The following is a 21,106-nucleotide window of genomic DNA, read 5'->3' on the forward strand; positions in this document are numbered from 1 at the left end:
TAAGGTTGCTGTGAGGTCATTAAGCCCTCAGCACATCCCTGGCGCAAAGAAAGTCCTCCATAAATGTGTGCTCTTCCTGGCAGTAGAGCAGCTTAAATATTGTTAACATCTCAAAACTGGTCTCATCATTCTTTTTAGGGAGAGATGAATTTCTTTTTTTTTTTTTTCTGCTTTTTCCTCCCCAAATCTCCCAGGTACATAGTTGTATATCTTAGTTGCAGGTCCTTCTAGTTGTGGCATGTGGGACGCCACCTCAACGTGGCCTGATGAGCAGTGCCGTGTCCGCGCCCAGGATACAAACAGGCAAAACCCTGGGCCTCTGCAGCAGCGGAGCGTGGGAACTTAACCACTTGGCCACGGGGCTGGCCCCTAGGGAGACATGAATTTCTTTTAGGAAAACACCTTGATAAACCACTTGGAGGAATGGGCAGAGATGAGCCTCTGAGGTTGTAAGACTCCAATAGCCAAAACTAAAATGTAGAAAATCAAGTCAGAAAAACCAGAGTCCCATGGGCGTGGGTGCCCAGTACATAGCTGATTGATTTCTCACCCTGGCTAGTGTTACCACAAAGAGATTCTGGCCACAGGGACAAGGTCTCGAGTCTTCACCTCCCTCTTGTCGGCACTATGCCACCCTCTTACACACACACACACATGCACACACACACACAACTCCCTTTTCAGGAAGAAAGCCACAATCTACAATTGGGTAGAAATCCTCCTAATCAAGTTTTCTTTCTTCCTCTTTGCTCCCTGAGCTTTTTCTAAAGGAACATATTTCTAAAAAGTTTACATTATTTGTCAATGAGATATATTACCTGCATAACTAGATTTTTTAAAAAACAAAGCACTTTTAAAAAAATGTTGGAGACTCAAACCAGTCTTTACCAACTCCAGGAGGCCTTCCCTGGCCGCCCCCAACTTACACGCCCCTCCTCTGGGCCCCAAGAACGCCTCCTTCATACCTACGCTATGGACTGAAATTTTCCAGCGTTTGCGTCCCTTGTCTTAACGAGGCACCGAGCTCCAGGCGTGAAGGAGCGTGAATTCCTCATCTACGTATTCCCAGCACCTCAATCCATAGCTGGCACCTATGGATCTATGACTGAATCTGATATCTTCCCAGGAGAAGAGCCCTTGGCGAGGGAGCGTGGGTCTGAAATGTTACGTCTGCGCGCTGCAGGAGGCGCACTCACAGCGCACCTTCCAAGGCCCAGAGCGCGTTCTCATTACATCCCGGAAATCCCCTGGTCGGGGGCTTTTGGGGTGACATCCAGTATGTAAATACGCAGGGTCGTGTCCTGATGAGCAGCAGCAACAGTGCCGTGTGTGAAAGTTCCACCGGCAGCAGAGGGCTCTGTCATTAGTCATTTCAACGCACACAGCTGTAAGGAATCTGGTGAAGTCTGATCTGGCTGGGAGGAGTGCATTTTCCACTCGTGGGCGTCTTGAAAATTTTCGTACTAAAAAAAAAAAAAAGTCGTCATAGTCCAAAACGGGAAGCCAGAAATCGAAGGCGGAGATACTATGGCAGCAAATATAAATGGAGAAAGGCCTGGACTTGAAGTCAAAGACCCAGGCTCCCACTCCAGCCTGGCCACTTACAGGTGTGTGACGGCCTTGGGCAAGGCGCCCTGCTGTCAAGACCCTCCCATGCAAACACAGCTATAAATAAAAGAGGCGGGAAAGATTTACTGACTTAGGGGGAGAGAAAGCCTGTGCTGAATGCCAGGCAGTATTCAAAGTTTAGGCAGTATTTGGGATTAGGGAGGCAGAAGACAGAGGGCTGGCAGAAAAGAGAGGGTGAAGGCTGCGGGAGAGGCACCCGCTGAACCAGCTTCCACCCAGCTTTGTGGCCTGCAGAAGACCTGTGAGGGGAGGAAGAGAGAGCAAAAGGAAACAGGTCTTCTTGCCCTGGTTGGCTCAGGGCCAGAACTAGACCCCATTCATGTCACTGCTGTAAAAGACCACAGGATTTTTTAAGATTTTTTTTTTTTAAGTAGATTTACTATGAACCCTGGAGCTGACTCTACTGATAACCTTACCTGGACTCAGGCCTCCCCTGATTTTGACCCCAGTGTGTTCGTGTGTGTGGTGAGAAGCTGCGGTCCAAATGCAGTGCAGTTTGCCTGCTCTTTGGCAGTGCGACTGTGCTGCCTGCCCCCTGTTTTTCCCTCATGACACACCTGTGCATCTGAAGTATGTTTATTGAATGAGCTGCATGCCACAGGATGCAAGTAAAAGGCACAGTTTTTTCCTTTTTCTTTGTCCCTTCAACTCCATCATCTGGATGTGTGTTTTCCCTGTCCTTTGGATGAAAGCTGAGCAATACCATGGATTTTCTAGCTGTTCTAGTCCAATGTAATCATCAGTGCTCCTCTGGAGGCAAAGTTTCACTTCAGACTTGAAACCCACAGTACCCAGGGGGAGGGCACGGACCTCACCATTTCCCCTGCTCTGCCTCCCTTAGCCAGGGGCTAATTCTCAGCCTCAAGCCTTGAGAGAGAGGGAATTAGGGGAACGGACACAGTTGTTCCTGGCTCTTAATGTCGTGCCACAGACGCGGACTTTCCTCTAGGGCTGTTCTTGGGTGTGTTGCAATAAGAGGATACGGCCACCAGGTGGCAGTAAAGGTCTTTTCCTTGCCTCCAATCAGGTTTAATATGGCGGCATAATTTCCTTAAGATAAAGCTAAAAATGCTTTCCCTCCGTTTAAAAATGAAACAAAGAAAATACATACATAAAACCTCAAACATATCTATTTGACTAGCATAAACTAAATATACTTTAAAGATAACTGACAGAGTCTTTGCTTGACCAGACTTTAGTCGGGCTCCTGAACCTTCTCCCAGGCCGATCTGTACACTTCCTTATAAAATCTAGTTTTAGCAAGAACTCCTCTAAGTCAGTTTAACCAGAACCCCCTACCCTCAATATCTGATCACCCTTAATACCTAATCAGGTCTCTCACCCTCCAGCATCCCTCAGGTGATGTCTGATCACCCATCACCCTGGCCTGTCTTCAGCAAGAATCCTATTAGGTTGATTTAGCCAGAATCCTCCTTACTCACGATGGTTCCTCTTAGTAATTTTCCATCCACTGACTTCCCCCAACCTGCTTCTTGGCTATCAAGTCCCACTTGCCCATGCGGCATTCAGAATTGAGCCCAATCTCTCTCCCCCACGGTAAAATTCCATTGCAGTACTCCCTACACTTGTTTCAATGGTTCTGAATAAAGTCTGCCTCATCATCATTAACAAGTGTCATTGAATAGTTTTTTTCTTTAACAATACCCTAGGGAATAGACTTTAAATAAAATCTCCTAAGTAATTAAATAATTGTATAATTTACTAATTCTCCTCCCTCCTCCAATTGTCACTGTGTAATTCTAAATCTTGTTCCCAGACCTTGATCATAATTCACCTTCCCCTAATTTAGAATCAGAAACTTTTTGCCAAGGGCTCCCTGTATGGCAAATTGCCATTTAAAGACCTTTATGGGCACTGACGTGCCTCAGTGGGCCATGCCTCTGCTGAAAGGGCAAATATTTCTTAAACACCTTACTTTGCACAGCAGTGTGCTCAGCACGATGAAATGATACTAAAGATGCATGATGCACAGGCTACTTTTGAGGACCAAGACTTTGCTGCTGCAGGCTGGGGGATTCAGGGAGGGTTTTCATGGAAGAACTGGGATGAGAACAGGATCTTGAGAGGGTTCCCGTCCAAGATGATGACATAAAAACCTCCTAAACTCACCTCCTCCCATGGACACTCCAAATCTACAGCTACAAATGCAGCAATTCCCTCTGAAAGAAATCCAGAAACTAGTCAAGTGACTCCTACACTTTGGCAAATGAGAAAATACCCAGATGTAAACAGGTCTTGGTGCATCCTCAACTACTGGGAGCCACTAAGAACAAAAAAGGAGGCTTGGACAATCACAAAGGTTTGAGAGACAACCAAGAGCTCAGGCTGAGCTGAATGATAAGGTTCACCCCCTTTAAAAGACCACTCCATCAAGACTGGAGAGGTGACTGTCTTGTCTAAGGTACAGAAACCAAATGAGAGTCAAAGAAAATGAAGAGACAAAGGAATATATTCCAAACAAAAGAAAAAGATAAAATTTCAGAAACCAACATTAATGAAACAGAGATAAGCAATTCACAAGTTCAAAATAATGGTCATAAAGATGTTCGCTGAGGTCAGGAGAATAATTCATGAACAAAATGAGAATTTCAACAATGAAATACAATATATTAAAAAGTACCAAACAGAAACCACAGCGCTGTGAATACAATAAATATTGTATTGATTGTACAAACTGAAATATTCAATAGAGGGGTTGAAACAGCAGATTAGATCAAGTGGAAAAAAGATTGGCAAACTCAAAGACAGGGCAGTGGAATTCATCCAATCAGAGGAGAAAAAAGAAGAAAGAATGAAAAGAGTGCAGATAGTGTAAGGGACCTAAGAGACACCATCAAGTGGACCAGTATATGCATTATAGGGGTCCCAGAAGGAGAAGAGAGAGAGAGAAAGGGGTAGAAAACTTATTTGAAGAAATAATGGCTGAAAATTTCCCTAACCTGGGGGGAAAAAAACCAACATCCAAATCCAGGAAGCCTATAGAGTTCCAAATAAGAGGAATCTAAAGAGATCTACAGCAAGACACACAATTAAATTATGTGTTAAATACAAGGAGAGACTCTTAAAAGCAGCAAGAGAAAAACAACTGGTTACACATCAGAGAACCCCCATAAGTCTATCAGCAGATTTTTCAGCAGAAACTTTGCAGGCCAGAAAGGAGTGGCATGATATATTCAAAGTGCTGAAACAAGAAACTGCCAACAAGTAATACTCTACCCAGAAAAGTTGTTCTTCAGGATTGAAGGAAAGATAGTTTCCAGGCAAACAAAGCTGAAGGAGTTCATCACCACAAGATGAGCCTTACAAGAAATGTTAAAGGGACTTCTTCAAGCTGAAATGAAAGAATGCTAACTAGTAACAAGAAAACGTATGAAACTATAAGTCTCACTGGTAAAGGTGAATATATAGTTAAATTTAGAATACTTAATGTTGTAATGAGGTGGGTAAAACACTTATAAATCAGTGTGAAGGCTAAAAGGCAAAAATACTAAAAATAACTATAACTACAATAATTTGTTAAGGGATGCACAAGGTAAAAAGATGTAAATTGTGATATCAAAAACCTAAAATGGGGGTAAGGAAGTAAAAATATAGGGCTTTAGTGTGCATTTGAGGTTAAGTTGTTATCAGCCTAAAATAGACTATTATAACTATAAGATGTCTTATGTAAGCTTCATGGTAACCACAAAGTGAAAACCTACAGTAGATACACAAAATATAAAGAGAAAGAAATCTACACATACCACTACAGAAAATCATCCCATCACAAAGAAGGAGAGCAAGAGAAGAAGAAAGAAACAAAGGAATTACAAAGTCGTCAGAAAACAATTAACAAAATGACAGTCATAAGTCCATACCTATCAATAACTACTTTAAATGTAAATAGACTAAATTCTAAATTCAAAAGACATAGAATGGCTGAATGGATAACAAAATGAGTCTCAACTATATGCTGCCTAATAGACAATCACTTCAACTCTAAGGACACACACAGACTGAAAGCAAAGAGATGGAAAAAGATATACTATGCAAATGGAACTCAAAGGGATGCTGAGGTAGCCATACCTATATCAGAAAAAATAGAATTAAGACAAAGACCGTAATAAGAGACAAAAAAAAGTCATTATATAATGATGAAGGGGTCAATCTAACAAGAGGATATAATATTTGTAAGTATTTATGCACCCAACGCAGGAGTGGCTAAAGATATAAAGCAAATATTAACAGACCTGAAGGGAGAAAGGGACAGTAACACAATAACAGTAGGAGATTTCAATACCCTACTTTCAAGAATGGATACATCATCCAGACAGAAAATCAATAAAGAAACATTAGACTTAAAATACATGTTAGACCAGAGACACTTAAGAGACATTTACAGAACAGTCTATTCAACAGCAGTAGAAGACACATTCTTCTCAAGCACACATGGAATATTCTCCAGGGTAGATCATATGTGAGGCCACAAAACAAGTGTTAATAAATTTAAGAAGATTGAAATCATATCAAGCATCTTCTGATGACAGTAAAATGGGAAATCAAACAAGAAGAAAACTGGGAAAATCACAAATATGTGGAGATTAAACATCATGCTATTGAACAACCAATGGGTCAAAGAAGAAATCAGAAGAGAAGTTGAAAAATACCTTGAGAAAATGAAAATGGAAATACAATATACCAAAACTTAAAGGATGCAGCAAAAGAAGTTCAAAGAGAAAAGTTCAAAGCAACAAATGCCTATATTAAGAAAAAAGAAAGATCTTGAATAAACAACCTAACTTTACACCAGACAGAACTAGGAAAAGAAGACAAACTAAGCCCAAAGATAGTAGAAGGAAAGACATAACAGAGATCAGAGAAGAAATAAAAGAAATAGAACTAAAAGTCAATGGAAAAGATCAATGAAACAAAGAGCTGTTTTTTTGAAAAAGTAAACAAAATAGACAAAACTTTAGCTAGCCTCACCAAGAAGGAAAGTCAGAGGGCTCAAATAAATAATATTAGAAATGAAAGAGGAGACATCACAATGAACCACAGAAAAGATCATGGGAGACTACTATAAATAATTATACACCAACAAATTAGACAACCTAGAAGAAATAGATAGAGTCCTGGAAACATACAACCTACCAAGACTGAATCATGAAGAAACAGAAAATCTGAAAGGACCATTTACTAGTAAGGAGATTGAGTCAGTAAGCAAAAACCTCCCAAAAAAAGAAAAGACCAGGAGCAGCTGGCTTCACAGATGAATTCTAAAAAACATTTAAAGAAGAATTAATACCAATCCTTCTTAAACTCTTCCAAAAAATAGAAGAGGAGGGACCATTTCCAAATTTATTTTATGAGGCCAGAATTACCCTGATACCAAAATCAGACAAGGTCACTATAAGGAAAATAAATTATAGGTCAATATCCCTGATGAACATAGACACGAAAATCCTCAAAAAAATGTTAGCAAGCTGAATTCAACAATACATTAAAAGGCTCATACACCATGATTAAGAGGGATTTATTGCAAAGATACAAGAATGGTTCAACATGCACAAACCAACCAATGTGATACACCACATTAACAAAATGAAGGATAAAAATCATGTAGTCATCTCAATAAATACAGCAAAAGCATTTGACAAAATTCAGCATCTTTTCATGATAAAAACTCCCAATAGTCGGTATAGAGCAAATGTAACTCAACATAATAAAGGTCATACGTGACAAGATCATAGCTAACAACATTCTCAATGGTGAAAAACTGAAAGCTTTTCCTCTAAGATTAGGAACAAGACAAGGATATCCATCTCATCACTCCTATTCAACATAGTACTGGAAGTCATAGCCACAGCAAGTAGGCAAGAAAAAGAAATAAAAAGCATCCAAATTGGAAAGGAAGAAGTAAAACTGTCTCTTTGCAGATGACATGCTCTTATATATAGAAAACTCTAAAGATTTCACCAAGAACTGTTAGAACTAACAACAAATTCAGCAAAGATGCAAGATACAAAATCGATATATAAAAATCTGTTGCATTTCTATACGCTAACAACAAACTATCAGGAAGAGAAATTAAGAAAATAATCCCATTCATAATTGCATCAAAATGAATACAATATCTAGGAATAAATTTAACCAAGGAGGTGAAAGATCTGTACACTTAAAACTATAAGATATTGATGAAAGGAATTGAAAATCAAATAAGTAAATGGGAAGATATTTCATGCTCATGGATTGGAAGAATTAATATTGTTAAAATGTCCATACTATCCAAAGCTATCTACAGATTCAAGGCAATTCCTATCAAAATTCCAATGGCATTTTTCACAGAAATAGAAAAGCAATCCAAAAATGTGTATGGAACCACAAAAGACCCTTAATAGCCAAAGCAATCTTGAGAAAAAAGAACAAAACTGGAGGCATCACATTTCCTGATTTCAAACTATATAACAAATTTATTGTAATCAAAACAGTAAGGTATTGGCATAAAAACAGACACATAGACCAGTGGAACAGAAGACAGAGCCCAGAAATAAACCCACACATACATAGTCAATTAATTTTCAACAAAGAAGCCAAGAATATACAATGGGGAAAGGGTAGTCTCTTCAATAAATGGTTTTGGAAAAACTAGACAACCACATACAAAAGAATGGAACTGGACTGCTGTCTTACATCATACACAAAAATCAACTCAAAATGGATGAAAGATTTGAACAGAAGGCCTGAAGCCATAAACTCCTAGAAGAAAATGTAGGGAGAAAGCTCCTTGACATCAGTCTTGGCAGTGATTTTTTGGATTGACACCAAAGCAAAAGTGACAAAAACGAAGATAATCAAGTGGAACTATGTCAAACTAAAAAGCTTCTGTACAGCAAAGGAAACCATCAATGAAATGAAAAGGCAACCTACCGAATGGGAGAAAATATTTGCAAATCATATATCTGATAAGGGGTTACTACCGAAAATATATAAAGAACTCATATAACTCAATAGCACAAAAAAAAAAGTCTAATTACAAGTGGCAGAGAAATTGAATAGACATTTTTCTTATGAAGATATACAAATAGCCAACAGGTACATGAACTGGTGCTCAGGATCACCAATCATCAGGCAAATGCAAATAAAATCACAATGAGATATCACATCACACCTGTTAGAATGGCTATCATTAAAAAGCCAAGAGGTAACAAGTAGTGGCAAGGATGTGGAGAAAAGGGAACCCTTTTGCATTGTTAGTGGAAGTATAAATTGGTACAGCCACTGTGGAAAACAGTATGGAGTTTCCTCAAAAAATTAAAAATGGAGCTACCATATGACCCAGGAATCTTACTTCTGAGTATTTATCCAAAGGAAATAAAAACAGGATATCAACACTCCCATGTTCATTCCAGCATTACTCACAATAGCCAAGATATAAAAACAACCTAAGTGCCTATCAATGGATGAATGGATAAATTAGTGGTATATGCATACAATGGAATATTATGCAGCCATGAGAAAGATGAAATCTTGCCATATGCAACAACAGGGATGGACCTTGAGTGCATTATGCTAAGTGAAATAAGCATAAAAGAGACAGACAAATAGTGCATGTTATCACTTATGTGTGAAATTTTTTTTACAAAGTCAAACTCATAGAAACAGAGAGTAGAAATGTGGTTGCCAGTGGGGGTTGGCGGATGGCAAAAATGTACAAACTTTCAGCCATAAAATGAATAAGATCTGAAGATCCAATGTAAAATGGTGACTATAGGTGATAACACTTTATTGTATAATTGAAATTTCCTAAGAGAGTAAAACTCAAGTGTTCTGACAAAAAGGATAAAAAAGATAAATATGTGAGGTGATGGACATGTTAATTAACTACATGGGGGAATCCTTTCACAATGTATACATAAATCAAATCACCAGGATGTAAACCCTAAATGTCTTAAATTTTACTTGTCAGTTATACCTCAATAAATCTGAAATTTAAAAAATAGTAATTAAACCTTTATTAATATTAACTATTATGCTAATAACATCCATTTGTTCAAGTTTTGACTAATCGCCAGTTACTGTGGTAAGACTTAAGCATGGTATTATTTTAACCTTACAACATCCCTACGAGATAATTATTCATATCACCCTCCATTTAGGGTTGCCAGATTAAATATAGGATGCCCAGTTAAATTTGAATTTCAGATAAACAATGAGTAATATTTTAATGTAAGTATGTCCCATGCAATATTTGAGACATACTTATTGCATGGAACACAAACATTTCAAGGGGCATATTTATATTAAAAAAATGTTGTTTATCTGAAACTCAAATTTAACTAAGTGAGCTGTATTTTTATTTGGTAAAATTGGCAACCCAACACCTATCTTTTTCCCCTCTTGAGGAAAGTTTGCCCTGAGCTAGCATCCATTGCCAACCTTCCTCTTTTTGTTTGAGGAAGATTCACTCTGAGCAGACATCTGTGCAAATCTTCCTCTATTTTGTATGTGGGTCACTGCCACAGCATGGCTTGACGAGTCGTGTAGGTCTGCACCTGGGAACCAAACCCAAGCCGCTGAAGCAAAGCATGTCAAAGTTAACCACTAGGCCATGGGGCCGGCCCCACAGCCCCTATTTTTATGGGCAAGAAAACTGAGTCTCCAAGATGAGTAGCTTGACCAATGCTAACACCTGGTAAGCAGTGTCACTGAGCTGTGAGCCCAGGGCCCACTGAACCCCATTCCCTCCATATTATATTGCTCCCTCCTCGTCCGTCCAGGGAGTTCTCCTCAGCTGCCAGCTGCTTCCGTCTCTGGTAAAATAACCCTGTCACCCTTCCCAGCTAACTAGAAGAAAAACTTTCCTTCCCAGCCAAGAAGGAGTCACTGAAAGGTGAATTCCCACGACCAATGTTCCCAAATCTATCTTCCCTGATAGTTTATCTCTTTTGAATAACAATGAAAACCTCTCTCATTTTTTTCACACTGATATTCATGTTTCTATAACTCTCTCAACACTACCTCTAGCAAGCTGAAATTTAAATACAACAGTACATCCCAACTTGTTCTTCTGGTTTAAATTACCTGGAACATAATACAGTAATTTAAACCCAAACATAAAGAGAAAAAAAAAAAAGTATTTTCGTTGCGCTATAAGGATATCACATGTTTAGAACTCCTTTTTGTTGTTGTTTTTCCTAGTCATATCTTCCAATATTTGGATGATACTAGATCTCACCAGCTCGTGTCTCACTGTAGGACTTGCTGTGCTGTGTTGGGACTGTAACAGGACAGTACATTTCCACAGGATCAAGATTCATCTCCAGCAGAAAAAAGAACATTTAAAGGAGTTTATACATGTAAAATGCTTGAGACAGTACCAGACAAATAGCAAGTACTCAGTAAATGTGACCTAGTGTTATCATTATTTTTAATACCTGGGGACGATATCGATGGTCAGATTAGGAAGTGGTTTTGTAAATAATAACCCATAAACAATGCAGAAAGAGAGAGAAGGGATAGTGGTGCTCAGAGGAAAAAAGATAGCACTGAGAGAGATTGGAGACAGGCCACTCATTCATTCAACAGTCATTTAATAAATGAGTTTTATGTGCTAATCTTGAAGGGCTGGAGAGTCTGATGAGAGAGACGGGTGTTCATAGTGCAGTGTGATAACTGTACAGTGAGGGAGCGATGCCCTGTGCAGCATGGGAGCACAGACAAGGGGAGCCTAAGCCAGTCGAAGGGGTCAAACATGGGTCAGGGAAACTTCCTAGAGTGACACCTCAGCTGCCTCTTACTGGGGCAGTGAGAGTTGGCCTGGCTAAGGCTGGGAAGATGGCACCTTCCAGGTAGAAGCGGCACTACACAGGGCACAGACTTAAAACAACAAAGTGAGTGCAAGGGAGGCGGAAACAATTCGGTTCCCCTCTCCCTTGGGAAGCCAGCCAATTACTGAGCAATCTGTAGTTACTCGAATGACAGACACCCAACTGTGGTCCCCTGCAGAAGAAAGCCCAAATGGAAGACATCTCCCATCTTCAGCCAACCTGAGCAAGAGGGTGGACAACACAAGATAAGAGATTTGGTGACATGGTGAAAGGAGGTCGTCAGCTTCATATCCTGATCACTGAAGATGTTGTTACATGTTGTATCTTAATTAACTGAATGAATATCACTTGCAACCAAAAGACTTGTAACTCATACAAAGGCCTTTGACACTAATCTTCATAACCATCCTAATGTAGATTTTATCATCCCATCTTAAATATGAGGAAACTGATTCCCAAAGAGATTAAATACTTTTTCTAAAGACCACATAGCTAATAACAGGAAGAGTAGAACTTGAACTTCAATGTCACGCATAATTCTATTTCCCCTTCCTTTCCTCCTCCTTAATTTAAAAGGCTCCAAGGCCCTGCTTGAATCTCACTTCCCCTGTAAGCTTACCCTGCCCTCCCCCACAGCACTCAGCACAGAGCCTTTCAAACAACAAGTTCTCAATAACAGTTTGATGCTTGATGATGATGATCAATGATTTGATGGTTATTTGACAATTGTCAATCGGTGTGGGCGCCTTGTGACCACTGGGTACAGAGCAACCAGGGTCCAGGCCACCTGGAGAAGTCCTGTAGGAAGAGCGAGGCTTTGAGCCAGTTGTTGAAGAAAGTGATAGTTATGAATTGGCAAAAACACATGGGATAGAAGGGACAACACCCCATGTGTGATGGAGAAGAAACCATTCGTACAAAGGCACAGAATCAAAGTGAAACAAAACTACACCCACTTTCCATGCCTCTGGCTTTAAAAGTATATTTTGCCAAATCCTTGATCATCAGAGAGAACTAGAGAATTATGGTTGAAGCATCTCTATACTTGCTCCTTTATATCATACATATTTTTTGAGTGCCTCCTATGGGCAAGGCTGTGTGGGAGGCACATGGATGAATTAGACACAGACCTGCCCTCACAGACAATGTGTTCACTAAGAGAGGAAGACCTATGCATAGATAGCCGTAATAAAATATACACAGTAGAAACAGCCATAAACAAGGTATGGTCTGCTATGGTTCATTAAAAGAACCCATCACTTCCAGGTGGGAATCTTTAGGATGACTTCCTAGAGGCAATGATGTTGCTGCTGGGCTTGCAAGGAGAATAGGAACTGCAAAGATGAAGATGGGCTCTAGGCCATTCCGGGAGGCAGAGGAAACCACAAACAAAAAAAGACATAAAGGAGGGCAAGTTCAAGGTCTAGCAAAGAAGACTGAGGAGTTTGGTTTTACTGCAACATTGGAGCTATGAAGAAAAGAGTGAGAAATTAAGTTGCAAACACAGGTGAAGTCAGATAACAGGGTGAAAAGAACACTGAACTTTGGAGTCCTAAAACAAAATTCCTATTCTGCCATTTACCGCCTATATGAACTTGGGCAAATTACTTAAATCTCCTGAATCTCAGTAGCCTCGTCTGTAAAATGAGACCAGACAGCTGGGTCCCCAGGCACGTAATAATGTGATATCCCTTCTATCAGATATTCGTTAAATGTTTATTCAACTTTTTTTAGAGGAGAGGCTGAGCACTGAGTCAGGTAGAAACCTTCTGCTTTTCCTCTACTATCTCAAGCAGTTTCAGTATTCCACCCAGCCAAACAATACTCTATAGTTAATCTGAGTCCTGTCCTTTCTTTGATCTGGGTACAGATCCTTCAACAGGAATTCCTGATGAATTCAATTTCTGAATGTCTTGGTATCCCTTTGGGTTGTGACTTTGAACTTCTGCCCTTCTGGCCTGTCCCTTGGCTCAACTCTGCTCATACAATGGTTATGAGGATTAATGAGATTACATATGTAGAATGCTCCATAAGATAAACTATTATTATCACTGATGGATAAACTTGGAAGTGGAGCAACTGGAGCCAAGGAGACTGGTTAGGGATAATTTAGGAGGACTATTTCATAATCCAGAAGAGAATCTGAAGGCCTGACATAAGAGAATGATGGTAGGGATAGGGAAGAAAGGTAAGTTTAAAAGCTCTTACAGAAATGGAATCCCTAGGACTTAGCAAATAATTGATGTGTGAGATGAGATAAAGGAAGAGGTTGAACTCTGGGCTCTAGGAGAACAGAAGTGTCACTAACACAAAAAGTGAAAAGGAAAAAGGAGCAGGTTTGGAAGGAAGTCAATGAATCCTTTGGGAACACCTTCAGTGTGAGGGGCCAGTAAGAGTGCAAACCAGACAAGAAAGGGCACTGAGCAGTGACAGAGATCCTCCCCTTGACCAAACTCTACTCAGGCCCCCCTGAACTCTCTTCTCAACTAGGCCCTGAGTTTTGAGCTTCTGTGTCTGTCTCTGCCTTGTCCAATTTTAGCAAGAATCCTGTCAGTCTAGCCAGAATGCCCCACCCTCCATATCTAACCACCCTCGGTATCTAATCGGGTTCGTCATCCTCCACCATCCCCAGGTGATGACTGGCCACCCTGGCTTGCCTTTAGCAAGAGTCCTATTAGGCCAGTTTAACCAGAAGGCCCCCTTACCCCTGATGTTTCTTCTTAGTAATTTTCCATCCACTGACCCCCATCCTGCTCCTTGGCTATGAGTCCCCACTTGTCCTCACTATATTCAGAATTGAGCCGAGTTCTATACTGAGATCTCTTCTCCTATTGCCATAATTTTTCTCAATAAAATCTGTTTCTACTACTTTACGTCTAGCTTTAGTTTTTCTTTAACAGCCGTTAGAAATTCAGTCCTGGTCAAGGGAGAAATAAGAGATCATAAATGGCTAATGCACACACAGCCTTTTTTGTGTCCACGGAGGTTCTCTGAACCAGCAGCGAGGAGGCCAAGCCTAGGGACTATGACCAAATTACGATTATTCCTACATTCTACACACTTTTGTTCTGTTTTCTGTTAAAATCACTCTTTGTAAATCTCTTGGTGAATTTTCCACTCTTTCTGACTCTCAGTTATAGGAGTGTGATAAGCAGGATAATGGCTCCCAAAAGATGTCAATGTCCTAATCCTCAAAACCTGTGAATATGTTACTTTACATAACAAAAGGGACTTTGCAACTATGATTAATTTAAGGATTTAAAATTGGGGGCTTATTCTGGATTATTCCAGTGGGCCCAAAGTAATACCAAGGGTTCTAATAAAAGAGATACAAGAGAGTCAGAGAGAGAGAGATTGCAAGATGCTACTACCCTGCTGGCTTTGAAGACGGAGGAAGGGGCATGAGCCAAGGAATGCTGGCAGTTTCTAGAAGCTGGAAAAGGCAAGGGAACAGATTCTATCCTAGAACCTAGAAGGACTACAGCCCTGCTGACACCTTGACTTAAGCCAAGTGAAACCCAGTTCAGACTTCTGGCCTTCAGAACTATAAGATAATAAATCTGTACTGTGTTAAGCTATTACATTTGTCATAGCAGCAACTGGAAACAACAGGTGTAGTAAATGGCCTAGGTCTTGTGGCAAATTGATTAGCACTGGGACAATTAAATGTTATGGACAGATGACCTTTTTTTTTTTAATTTTTTTTTATTGAGTTATTGATAGGTTACAATCTTGTGAAATTTCAGTTGTACATTAATGTTTGTCAGTCGTGTTGTAGGTGCACCACTTCTCCCTTTGTGCCCACCCCCCACCCCACCTTTCCCCTGGCATCCACTAAACTGTTCTTGGTCCATAATTTTAAATTCCTCATATGAGTGGAGTCATACACAGATTATCTTTCTCTCGCTGGCTTATTTCACTTAACATAATTCTCTCAAGGTCCAGACAGATGACCTTTAAGAAGAACTGATGGTTCGTCTACAGCTGTGGTTCTCAACAAGGGTGATTTTGCCCCACTTTCCCTAGGGGACATTTGGAAATGTATGGAGATATTTTCGATTGTCACAGCTGGAGGGTGGGTACTACTGGCATCTAGTGAGTAGAGGCCAGGATTCTGCTCAACATCCTGTAATGCACAGGAGAGCCCCCCACAGCAAAGAATTATCTAGTCCAAAATTTCAATAGTGTTGTGGTAGAAAAACCTTGTTTTACAGGCTCCGACCAAGTGCAGAAACCACAGTGACTTTATAAAGAATGTCATGAAAAAGAGAGAGATTATTCAACCACTTATGAAGTCATTTTGACAGAAAAATGGAACCTGGATCTGACCAAGCCTCTAGATTCAACTACTAATTTACAGGAAACAGAGTATGAAGGACCTTGTTAAATAGCAACACAGGGATCCAGTCAGCAAAATCCGCTGGATGAAATTAGTCTTTTGTCAATTACAAGGGTAATAAAAGACAGAGGGATATGGAAGGGGATAATCTATGAAATAAAAGAAACAAGAGACAAAGTAACAAATTACCATAGGTAGAGATGATTTGGATCCTAAGTCAAACAAATAAACTGTAAAAAATGCACATATGCACTTATGAGACAATTAGAAATTTAAATACTGACTAGATGGTTTACAATATTAAAGAGTTATTGCTAATTTTGGTGAACTAATTGTTTTGTAATTACTTTTTTTAAGTGAGTCCTTATCTATTAGAACTACATGTTGAAATGTTTACAGATGAAATAATATATCAAATTTGTTTCAAAATAATACAGGTGAGAAGCTGTGTGTGAAACCAGAGTAAGCCATAAATTGATAATTGTTGAAGCTAGGCAGAGGGCACATGAGAGTTTATTATACTATTCTCTCTATTTTTATGCATGTTTAAATTTTTCCACACTAATACACTTTTTTAAAAAGAAAATTACAAAAATATGTTTCTATGAAAAATTTCTACTTTTCAGAAAGAGAGAATGGTCTGCTCCCCCCTTTCCTATAGTCCCTCAGCTCTCCATGTGGTCTGCTCACATTTGCCATACTTAGGAACATGCTCCCAACCAAAAGAGAAGAGAAAAAGTACTCAGAATTCTCTTAGCATTTATTAGGTGCTAAATAAATAGAAGTGTTCCAGTTTAAAGTGTGGCATTCACTTGTGAAGAGAGAGAAGCTGGGAGGGGCCCTGTCCTTTGTTACACTCCACTACCTCTCTTTGGCTCTTGGAAACACAGTCAAGGGAGGAACTCATGCTCAAAAGGCTGAGACCCAGCACTGGGCACAGGCTAAGCCACAAACTCCACCACCCATGAGGAAAAAGACCAGGTGGCTCATTCACCTTCGAATCCTAGCACCTAGCAGTGTGCCTTGCACATGGTGGGTACCCTACAAAGTTGGTGAAGGGAGGGAGGAAGGAAGTTGATTTAGTGGGTTTAGTTTTTAAGTGAGCATGAATAAAATGTCTTATGGAGCTGTAGTAGTGTCTTCCAATCCTCCTCCAATATCTTTGCTGCAGAACCACCACAACCGGGGGATGTAGGGGTTCCCTGCCCAAGCAAGAACTTTCGGGGAGGTGCTGGGCTGAAGCTGTCCTCTGCTGCTTTGCCAAATAAATCCCATACTTAAATAACTACTCCTCATAAAGCCCACTCAAGGGCTACAGTTTATTTTTAACCTTTATCACTGTCCTCAAGATAGAGCATGGAAGGCCTCGCCCACAGCTACTGAGCCAAACCCAAGCCCACCCTACCCCACCCCTCCCTCCCACTCCGGGCCTAGAGATCTACGGTACAGCATAGCACCTAGAATTAACAACACTGCGTTATATACTTGAAACTTGCTAAGAGGGTAGATCTTACGTTGTGTTCTTATCACAAAAATAAATAGTGTGGGAGGAAACTTTTGGAGGAGATGGATATGTTTATGGCATATATCCTGGCAACGGGTTCATGGGTATATACTTATCTCCAAACTCATTAAGTTGTACACGTTAATTACGTACAGCTTTTTGTATGTCAATCTTACCTCAATAAAGTGATTTAAAAAAAGGAGCATTGCTAAGCTCGCTATTCAAAGGAACTCAGGTCAAAGAACACAGAAGAAGAATCCAACACTCAGGCAGCTCTGAGAAAAGAACTGCAGGGCGGTTTGAAAGGTCTTTATTTACCCAGCCAGCCAGCTCTGTGGTACACAAATATATTTTGTTTCATAAGAAAGAAGCAGAATTCACAACTGCTTCCTTAATGCTCTCCTGTTGGTCACCAATCTTGTTTTTACATTTGTATCTGTAACCACGGGCCCTCCAGGACCAGTTCAAACTGACCACATTCTAGCAACAGAAGGTTTTTCAAGGGCAAGCCAAAAATGCAACTCATGTAGCCAGAGCGTGCACAGAGGAGGAAATCTTGACCTGAAATGACACTGGAACCAAAGATTCTCCCCCTAAAGAACCACAGGACCAGGACACTGCTGGAACATGAAAGTCAGACTCTTATCAGAGGCGAGGTGTCCATTGTCTAGGAAGACCCAGTGTTAAAGCCCCTTCCACACCTTACCATAAACTTTTAAAACCTTACCATAAACATTTAAAACAAATCTTACCATAAATGTTTAAAACCTTACCATAAATGTTTAAAACCCTCCAATCAAAACTTGCATACTAGAGTTTCTGCATATCTGCCTGTTCTCCCTAAACTCTTAAATTTAATCCCAAATCTTGAATTGGGAAACCAATTTGAGAGTTTTTGCCTCCTGTCTCCTTGCAGGTTAACCTCACAATAAAGCTTTTTACTTTCCTCAAAATCTGATGCCATAATAATTGTCTTTTATGCATATCAAGCAAGAGAAACCCACCTTTGAGAGGCAACCCATATTTAATGTAACAACTTGTATAAAGTTTTCCACTTTCCCTGTGTCAAGAGCAGATGTTATGAAACTGTTGGCATAGTTGAGAAAAATGTTCAATGGCTTACGGGTCAGGAGAGGGAACGCCAGAGGAAACCCTTTTAGCAAAGAAAGGGGAAAGTACTGTCGGGGGAAGGGCTGCAGCAGGGGTTTCATTGCCTTCTTAAGTTTGCTTGTCCTAAGAATAATTAACTTGGCATTCCCATTCCCTAACAGAGTCCTTAAAAAAAAAAGTGTGTACATAGTAAATAGGATTCTGTTTAAATGGTAGTGTATTATGATGAAGAGACTATGGAGGTGTTCACTGAATGAAATAATTTCATCTTCTGTACATAAAAGCAATTATATTATATGACATGTGCAATCCCAATATTCATATAATTTGTGATATTTAGGTCAGATGTAACTCGGAGGCTGAATCCTAGTAAAATCTCAAGACAAGACACTCTTCCCCCAGTGCTCAAAGATCTCACAAACCCCTACTCCTTTCAGGTTCTCAAAGCTCCTCTGGGGTTAGGAGAATTGGTAGTTGAGCCGAGGCCTATGCTGAAGTCTTGTAAAATGAAGAATTCATTTATAATGTGAATTACCAGCCTCCAAAGAGATGTTTGAATTTTGAATTTTCACCCTTCATCTTAGTCAGATTTCTTAAAATGTGGTTCAGCCAGTAATTGCTAAATCATGATTTTTCATTTTCCCCCATTGCCATCCTCCAAAGAGCTAAAGAGCATGCTATTTATGTTGGTAAATTAATGTTTACAGACTTAAAGTGAATGAATTACTGTAGTTCTTTCCAATTTTCTTTGGAGAATACTTTTACATTCTGACTATCATCCAACACAATCATTTTCTAAAGAAAAATGTGTTGGTTTCTTTAAATAATAACCCTCAAGTTGGGTTTAGAAATTCAGAAATACTGTGCTGCCTTCCAGGTCAAGATTCTCAAAGGTCTTTACGCTCCATTTGTTAGTAAGATGCTGGGCAGTAGAGGGCGCCCTCAGCACGTTGAGGCAGGAATTGTTAGCTGGGCCACAGAAGAGGAGGCTTGCCCTCATCCTTGGGCTTTGGGCCCTGCAGGGCCTCCTGCCAGCTGAAAGAAATGCTACTTTCTTGTGACTTTATTGGCCCTCAGCTGCAATTCATCTGCCTTTAGTGAACCGGCCTCAACTGAGCTTTCTTCCCAGGACAAGGTTGGCTGCTAAAAAGATCCTTTTTGCCAATACTACTTCTCTCTGAATGAAGTATTTCACAGTTGACATTGTTTTCACATCATTACCTTGCATGCCGTCCTCCACGGACAGTATTCTATGGTGTCAGGATGCATGAGAAAAAAGAGTGTTCAGGACCATAACCTGATTTTGATGTTTGAAGAAGTTTGGAGTTAAGTTTAGATCCTAGCCAAATGCTTACTTGCAGGTGACCTGAGCACATTACCTAACATGTGAGCACCTCTGACCCTCACAGTAGAATGGGCCACGTGGAAATAAGTAAGGTAATGTATGAAAGACACCCATCATGGGGTAGGTGCTCAAAGAATGTCAGCTTCCTTTCCCTCCACTTGAAAACAAGGGCCTTGTGGTGAGGACATACAACACCAAGAGTCAGAAAAGCTTGGAACTTTCTGTGGGAGGCAAATGTGAAAAGGGAGGCCAGATAAAGGGAAAGGACTCTCTCCCGAGCCTCCTGCAGTCTGTAATCCAGGCCATGGAGACACATGAAAGGGGACTGAAAAGAGCTGAGAGCCCCTCTGTGCTGGCCATGGGGAGGCCTTCCCGGAGGAAGGGAATGTCAAGGTGAGCCCTCAGGTCTTGGACTTACTTCCTCCCCAGGCTTGCTCTCCTCCAGCTTCACCTGTGACCAAAGACATCTCACAAACATAGGGCTGGTGTTAAAGCTCAGCATGGAGCCCTCTGGTCAGAATATGTATTTGATGAGAGCAGCAGAGAGAAAGAAGCGGGATGTGGCAATGCCCTGAGAGCATCTATAGGAAGTGGAGGGAAGGGAGCCATGAGGATTAATACCTAATAGCTATCAATTCTATCACCAGAAACCAACTCTGCTGACGCCTTGATCTCGGACTTCCAGCCTCCAGGACTCTGAGACAATCACTTTCTGTTGTGTAAGCCACCCAGTCTGGGGTATTCTGTTACGGCAGCCCTGGAAATCTAATATACAAAATCTTTAAATGCTTTACCTTCCCTTATATTTTCTTGCCTTGTGTCTAATTAAGATATTACATGTGCATGGTAACTGTTATTATTGTGATATAGCTGCTTTTTGGTCCCTACTGAACCTCATATAATTTACCTTGTGGCATTTTCTCTTCTTTTTATACACAAGATCGCTTAGGAGACCTGGCAGAAAAATTGGTGAGTAAGCAAACAATTGATATGCTGCAACAAAATGGGATATTTTGATGTAGCCAATTTGACCATTAACTTTCTTTATCACCAAGTGCTGGACCAGTAGAAGCTGCTAGTGAGGCTCAGCATGGGAATGGGGGCAAAAGATGGGGTGCAAGTGGAGACAGCGTGAAAGGTCACGGATGTGCTTGGGGAGGTGTGGGGGTGTGTTCACACTACTTGGTAGTTTTCTAAAAGTTATAATTTAATGTTTGGGAGGTTTTTGGGATCATGAAATGGGTTGGGTATAAAAATGTGCAGGCATTCAACACCATAGGGACAAAAATGGGGGATGCCAGCAAAGACCCTCCTCTGCAGAAGCTGGCATCCATATCGCCATCTGGGTAATC

The 21,106-nt window shown here is 40.4% G+C and overlaps 1 long non-coding RNA gene across 1 annotated transcript in view; it reads right to left on the reverse strand.

The window, feature by feature from the left end:
• Positions 1–341: 341 nt before the first annotated feature.
• LOC124250630 (uncharacterized) overlaps positions 342–21,106 on the reverse strand; it is a 58,422-nt gene continuing 37,657 nt past the window's right edge. The window contains exon 3 of the long non-coding RNA XR_006891586.1: positions 342–1,463. This is a non-coding gene — a long non-coding RNA (uncharacterized LOC124250630). The remainder of the gene's footprint in view (positions 1,464–21,106) is intronic.

Source organism: Equus quagga, chromosome 13, assembly GCF_021613505.1.
Source record: "Equus quagga isolate Etosha38 chromosome 13, UCLA_HA_Equagga_1.0, whole genome shotgun sequence".
Lineage (NCBI taxonomy): Eukaryota > Metazoa > Chordata > Mammalia > Perissodactyla > Equidae > Equus > Equus quagga.